Here is a 7,322-nt window from a genome sequence, read left to right as displayed (position 1 = left end):
CCCTCAGCAAGTTTGCCGATGATACCAAGCTGTGTGGTCGACACACTGGAAGGAAGAGATGCTGTCCAGAGGGACCTGGACAGGCTGGAGAGGTGGGACCATGCGAACCGCATGAAGTTCAACAAGGGCAATTATTGCGTCCAGCTATGGGGTCCCCAGGACAAGGAGCTGTTGGAGTGAGTCCAGAGGAGGCCACGAAGATGATCCGAGGGCTGGAGCACCTCTGATATGGAGGCAGGCTGAGAGAGTTGGGGTTGTTCAGCCTGGAGAAGAGAAGGGTGCGGGGAGACCTTAGAGCACCTTCCAGTACCTAAAGAGGCTCCAGGAAAGCTGGAGAGGGATTGTTTACAAGGGCATGGAGTGACAGGACAAGGGGTAATTCAGCCTTAAGCCGAAGGAGCGGAGATTTAGATTAGATATAAGAAAGAAATCCTTCCCTGTGAGGGTGCTGAGGCCCTGGCACAGGTTGCCCAGAGAAGCTGTGGCTGCCCCTGGCTCCCTGGCAGTGTTCAAGGCCAGGCTGGATGGGGCTTTGGGCAACCTGGGCTAGTGGAGGGTGTCCCTGCCCATGGCAGGGGTTTGGAACTAGATGGGCTTTAAGGTTCCTTCCAACCCAAAGTGTTCTGTGATTCTATGGAAAAAATCAAATTCCAGCACCGATAAGGCCTGTGCCGCACCAGTGAAGGTCCAGGTGGGCCCACCCAGCTGTGAGAGGTCTGAATGTCTACACCAAGTCTTCACACAAAGACCACTACAGCCCTTGACTCGCTATTGGTGACCAGCGTTAGCAGTGGGGCCAAGGAGTCAACGGGTCATGGAGACACATGGGCCAAGGCTATGCAGGGAGGGAAGGGGGAGGTTTGTGCAGTTGGATCTGTGATGTCTTGTTGTTGGTTTGCTGCAAGCCTGAGGTTTTGTTTCTGTTGCCTGTTTTCTGAGCTTTTTCCCTCCATCAGGCATCAAAGGGCTTTGCAATGAGTGTGCTTTAAAATAAAGAACATAAAGGAGGAGAAAGCAGAGGCAGAGCTGATGGAGAATTATGCTGCCACTCAGCTATTGTCAGCACAGATGTTCACAAGATAATCATGGCCTTTGAACAGCAAGAACCGCTTTTCATGACAAATCCAGGATTTAACCCCAAGAACTTGTGCGGCCTCTTGGTGAGGGTGTGATGCTCCTGATGACCAGCTGCATGGCAGGGAGGTCGAGCAGAGCATGGGCTCTGCTCTCCTCATCCTCATGTATGTAGGGAAAGTCATGACACCTCCCTGCCTCAGTTTCCCCATCACCATAACAGAGATCAGAATGATCCAGAGGTAATGTCAGGTCTGGACGGTGACTCCAGCTTCTTGCAGAAGATGAGCAGAAATCCAGGAGTGCTCTCAAGTGCAGCAAAACCCTGTACCTCTGTGGTGATGCCTGCATGCCCAGCAGCAGGGCCCAGTGTGTAGGGGCCATGCAAACACAAAGCTGTCCCGACAACCCTGTGGTGTTGGCCATGAGGAGTCTCAGGGGACTCCACCCTGTCCCTGCAGCGCATTTCATTTTACGTCCTTTCTGGAGTGCAGAATAGGAGCCAACGAATGTGAGCAGGGACCTGCAGCCATCCCAGGAGGCTAAAATGTCAGGGCAGGGAACCTGGTGACAGGGTGACAGAAACACCCGGAGTTGGAAGAATAGATAAGAAGACCTGGCGGCAAGAGAACAAGCAAAGGGCACTTGCTATCAGCACTACTGGGGCCGTGCCAGGATTTGGACAGCCTGACCATCTCGTTCCTTCGACACCACTATTTATAGCAGCGTTCGCTGATGCCTCTGTCACTGGAGCCTAAAATGGTTCCCCCGTGTGCACCCGGGGTGGCTGGGCTCAGCCATCCCGCGCTGGGGAGGCCACCAACGAAGCAGTGACTCAACAGAGCATGTGTGAAGCTGCTCATTGCCCTGCTGACGGAGGAACCCGGCATCTCCCTCTGCCAAGAGGCAGCTCCACGCTGGGCCAGCTCCTTGGAAGATGCACCAGACGGTTTCTGCTTAAGGCTTGGCCCCTCTCCAGGAAGAATCAGTGGGGTAGACCCACCTTCTACTCTGCTTCTTCCTTCCTCCCCCCCACAACTGGGGCTTGTCCAGCTCTGTCTGGGAGCCAGCAGTTTCCACAGCTTGATGTTTGTCCTTAAGGTAGCTGTGGGGACAGATCTGTGCATTGCCCTTGCTGGTGGAAATAACCCTTTGGTTACTGAGCTGGAGCAAAGTGCAAGAGGGCAAAAAAACTTCTAACTGCAGAGGAAATATGCCCTGTTCCCTGCCTGGAGATTTGCCTTTTAAAAAAACTGCTTCGTTTTCCCAGTTCTACCCCAGCCAGTGAGCGATGGAGGCAGAGATCTCTCTGTCCTGGTGTTTTCCCATTCCTGCAGCGAAAGCTTCGTTACCAGGGCTGCACTTCAAAGCTTTGCTGGCAACGCTGTGCCAGATAGGACTGTGCACATAATCCCACCGAGGAGGAGAGGAGGGGGTCTCCGCAGCCCTGGGGCTACAGATGCCAGGCAAGTATGGCTGCACCCACCAGGGAGCGATGGCCAGCCCCACGCTGCTGCGAGTTTGGCACAACCCATGCCAAATCTTCTGATTGAATGACTTGAGGGGAGATGGGCATTAGTGTTTAAAAAAAAAAAAAAAAACCCAAATAAAATCCTCAGGGATAGCGTCCAGGAGTCCTGTACGCAGGATAGGACTTCTGCTTGTTTTCTCTTAGGGCAAATTGCATGGTTATCCCTTCTCTCTGCGGCAAAAAGGGGATGCAGAGCCCAGGACCGGCTTTGAATTTTTAAGCTTCACATGGTGGGAGCTCCCATCCTGTCGGCCGGCAGTACTCATGAGCAACCCCGCAGCTGGAACCGGCCCATGCTCGTGTCCTTGTCACCGTGGCCGTCAGCAGCAATCAGGGAGCAGCGGTTCTCCCCTTGAGATAAAGCATTCAGGGATGGTGCAAGTCAGCATCCGCAGGCAGCAGAGTTGACACCATCCCACCCCGAAACAGGGACCACTTCCAGTCACAGCCACCCGACCACCACCTTCCAAAATGCTGCCCAGAGGCGGCAAAGCCCTGAGCGAGGACCAGCAGAGTCTTTATCTGGGGAATCCTGTGAGAAGGAGGATAAATGAGGGAAAATTTGCTTTGATTGTCCAGTGAGGGAAACCTGGTTTTACCGGCCGCGCACGGTGCTTGCTTCTGGGCTGCGTCTGTCAGGAGTTTGTGCATGGGTGGAAGTGGTCATGCGTGCTGGAAATTCACATCTGTCTTGGCAGGGATGCATTTAGCCCGGGGAATGGCGAGCCTGTTTCTGCAGCCACGGTCATGGGGACAAGGACGGGGACTGTGACGGTTGTGGTGCTGAGTGGGTGCCACGAGAGGGCGTGAAGGGCTGCGTGGCAGGAGCCTGCGATGGTGGCAGGTGTCCCCCTCACAGGCATCCCCCTCCCAGGTGTCCTTCGCAGGCCAATGTGCTCCAAGTGGCATCGCCACCTTCCACCATGCCGCCTGTTGCTCCTTCCCCTTCAGGTGTGTGTTTGGGGGAGTGCGCGAGCAAGCATCTGCCTCAGCACAGCCCCGGTGGCCATCTTAGCCCCCCAAACGGTCCCAATCCACCACCTCATGGGGTATGTCCTCCATGGGGAAGGGCAGCAGCTTGAAGCCCACTAAACTGGGAATGGAGACGTTTTCCTCAGTGCCAACTCCAGCATGGGGTACCATGTCTGTAAGTGCCAGTGTGGCACTGAGGTACAGCCACTGTCTTGGGCACTGTGGTGCTGAGGCAGGGCCGCCATCTGGGGTGCCACGGCAAGGCTGCCATCTCAGGCACCTTGTCACTCGGGGTGACCAGACTGGGGGGCCACCCTGCACGGCATGGCTGGGGTGATGGGGGTCTTTCCTTTCCTCCTGGCTGAATAAACAGGCCCCTGCTTCCTCGGCGGCTGGGCAGCCTCCTCCAGGTGCGGCTGGGAATCATTAGGAGCTCTCTGCGCCGGGCTGAGTGTGGGAACTGGAAGAGAAAGCTGGAGAGAGGCCTTCTTTCATCTCCCCACTCCCTCCTCCCCCTGTGTCTGCCAAGCCTGGCTTCCTTTTGAATCCTTTAGCTTGTGCCAAGCGAGAGAAAAGGGGGCGGGGGGGGGGAATAAAGAGAAAAAGGGAAGGAAAAAAAAAAAACCAAACCCACAGGAATGTGTCCAGGGATCTGGCTTCATTCAGGCTGCTGAGCCCTGAATGCCCCGGCTCCCGCTTGGGAAGCCGGAGGGAGGGAGGCCGCGGCCGCCCCCACGATGGAGGCAGGGGGAAAACAAACAGGGAAGCGGCATTTGCGCGGCGGCTGTTACCACAGTGACTGACAAAGGGCTGTCTGGGAGGGGGCCATGGCCGCGTCCCCCCCGCCGCGGGGCTGGGGAGATGGGAGCGCCAGGTCAGGGCGCCCCAAGTCCCGCGGGGGGAGCGAGGGCTCTTGGCGTCTGGGCGAAGCCTGGGCCGCGTTTCATCCCGGCGTGGGGACGTGGTGCCCAGACAGACGCCCTTGTGTCGGGCTCGTCTCGCAGTACAAAGGCGACAGGGCTGCTCGCAGGGAGGGCGCGAGGGGGAGGGCAAGAGGCTTTTCTCCGGCGCTTCGGGAGGATGGTTTTTTGACTCGCTGCCGACTTTATTTCCAGCAAATTAATAATTTCCTCTCGCGGCAACAATGTTGGCCTGTGTGTGTGTGCGTGCGTGTGTGTGTCGGTGTCTCCCAGTGCCCTCCCAACCGGGTTTCCCCCCCTCTCCACTGTGCACAGAGGGTCCACGCTGCCTGCAGCGGACTTCCTCCGTCCTCATCCTCAGCTGGGCTTCTTCCAGCTGTGTGTAACTGTCCGACTCAGTCCAGCTGTGACAGCCGCCGCCTTGGGAGCATCCTGGCAGGAGCGCTGGGCCCCGGCTATGAACTGATGATGTGAGTGACGGAGATGGTGGGGAAGCACGTTGGGTGGCAGGGAGGGACGGCGCAGCGCTTGGTGTAAACGGGAAAGCGAGCAGGCAAGCAAGCATGCAGGGCAGCCACCAGCACACAGGGTGCTGGAGACGCAGGGTAGCTGCAGGACAAACCCAGCGCGCCAGACGGGAGCACCAGCCACCCCAGCTGCTGCAAAGTGCCAGGCACTTATTCTCGTGGTGGTATGTGTCACCCAAGAGTACTTGCATAGCTGTGCACGCTCACATGAGCCCATGCACCCGCGCTTGCCACTCCTCATGGCGGCAGCCTGCTCGCGCACACACCTCCCTGCATGCCGTGGCTGTGCTCTGTGCATTATCCCTGCGCATTTGCTCCCATCACCCTGCAACCCGTTCCCACACCGCCCTGCCTGCATGGCTGCCTGGAAACATGCAGGGCTGCCTGCGTGCCCATCACAGCACAGATACCTCTCTCTTGTGCGGGCACACAATATGGCATACGGTATCAGGAGATCTTCTGGGAACACAGTCCATTCCTCTGGCAGCATTGTGTTTTGTTCCTTATTTATATCCCCGGGGTGGTGCCACAGGTGGGGAATTGTTCCAGCTGACAGCCTGAAAGGCAAAGAAACAAGATTTAACTTCCTGCTATTCAATTAGAGAAAGTGAGCATTCATCACCAGCTGCTGGCTGCTGGCAGGAACAGACCCACCCACCACGGCGGGCGCAGGAAAAGCTCTCCTCGGCAGGAAAGCGGCCTGCCACCATGGGCATGGCAGGCTCCCCGCATGGCCCGGCTGCCAGCACTGCTCCAAAGAGCCTCGAGGTAAGGCTGGATGCTTCCCCTCCCGTCCTGCACTGCCGTCGATGTTCTCTCCTGCATTTGTTTCTGGAAAGGAGATTGCCTGTTCAAAGCAGGTGTGTAGAAAGCACCAGCGTGGGCTGGGGGGACACTAAGCAGGGAGCAGCCACGCAAGGAGGGAAAGCCACGAGCTTGCAGTGCGGGAGGAAACAGCAGCACAGCGGCTTCCCCCGGGCCAGCCCCGCTGCTGCAGGTTCAGCCTCTGCCCTGAACTGCACAATCCCTGACCCTGGGGCCTCTGTGGCTGAGGGTTGGCGGCTTTGGGAGCCCTTTGGACATGCACTTCCCTCCTCTGTGCTTGAAGCTTGTCTTTACCAAGCCAGCAGACACCGGGTGGTGTGTAGAGGGGCAGGGGATGACCCCTGTCTCTACTGAATGAGGACCCAGAGCCTCCTTGTCCCTATTTCCCCACACGTGTGTGCATTCCCTCATGGTATTTTCTAGGCTGGCAAGGGAGGAGAGAATGCACACTCGTGCCAGCTCCTTGCCTGGTAACAAGCCTGCTTCCATCTTCCCCTGCGCTGACCCTGAGCCACCCATGTGGCACCCGTTCACCAGCGCCTCGTGGAAACCCCTGCAGTGCCCGACTGCAGCGAGGAGCCACGGGGCTTTCAGGGGCTCCCTGGCAGCTCCACGTGCCGGGACCCCAAGGCCATTCCTGCTCCATTTCCTTTCCTCGCTCTTCCCCTCCTGAGGCCGATCCAATTGGAGAAGAGTCTCCCGCTGCGTCCTCTCCCATCCCCTCCCCGTGCCATCTGTCCCCGGCACAGCGACAACTTCACAGCTCTGCGCTGGTGGCGTTTCTGCTAAAGGTCCTTTTGTGCACCTCTTAGCTGGCTCTCTATTTTTAATCCTTCTGTCTCCACAGGGACTCGGGGTATCTTCCAAGCTGGTTGTGATCATCAGGGATACAGTTGGAATCCGTTTCGCATTGCTGCATCAAGCCACATGCACACGTATATGTTCACATGCCTACACGCACGCCGGCTGCCGTGCCAGACTTTGCAGCACTGTCACTCTCCCCTGTCTGAGAAGACAGGCGCCCCGTCGGGTAGGACCAAGCTGAGCACAGCACCTCGCACGAACATCGGTTATTACCCCAGACTAGGAAGGTAACACGCTGCAGCCAAGACAATCAACAGCAATTAGTCCTTTTGGGAACTCGACTTGAAATGCTGCAGAGGCTTTTCTGTGCGTGCCGATTGCTCTTCCTCCGGTCCTTTGGAAGTGATGCAAGTTGGACATGCCAAACCACTGGTCATGTCTGAGCAAAACTTGGTGCCTCGTGTCATTTCCATGTGGCTGGGAGGGCTGGGGGGGATGTCTGTGAATGTTAAAGGCACTTGTGTACCCAAGCAGTGAACGCACATGCTGTCATTACCTCTGCAATGCCATCTGGCCAGCAGCAATGCAGCTAGAACCAGGGCTGTGCGCAGAACATTTTACAACAGAAAGCAATTAACCGAATAAAGCCCTTTTTAAAATCCAGTAATT

At 57.0% G+C, this 7,322-nt stretch overlaps 1 long non-coding RNA gene across 1 annotated transcript; it reads left to right on the top strand.

The window, feature by feature from the left end:
- The first annotated feature begins 4,394 nt into the window (after positions 1-4,394).
- Positions 4,395-7,322, top strand: LOC142604812 (uncharacterized). The gene is made up of 3 exons (XR_012838643.1): positions 4,395-4,967; positions 5,627-5,792; positions 6,697-7,322. It is a non-coding gene; the product is annotated as an uncharacterized LOC142604812 (long non-coding RNA).

This window comes from Balearica regulorum, chromosome 22, assembly GCF_011004875.1.
Source record: "Balearica regulorum gibbericeps isolate bBalReg1 chromosome 22, bBalReg1.pri, whole genome shotgun sequence".
Lineage (NCBI taxonomy): Eukaryota > Metazoa > Chordata > Aves > Gruiformes > Gruidae > Balearica > Balearica regulorum.
This window is presented reverse-complemented; position numbering and strand designations above follow the sequence as displayed.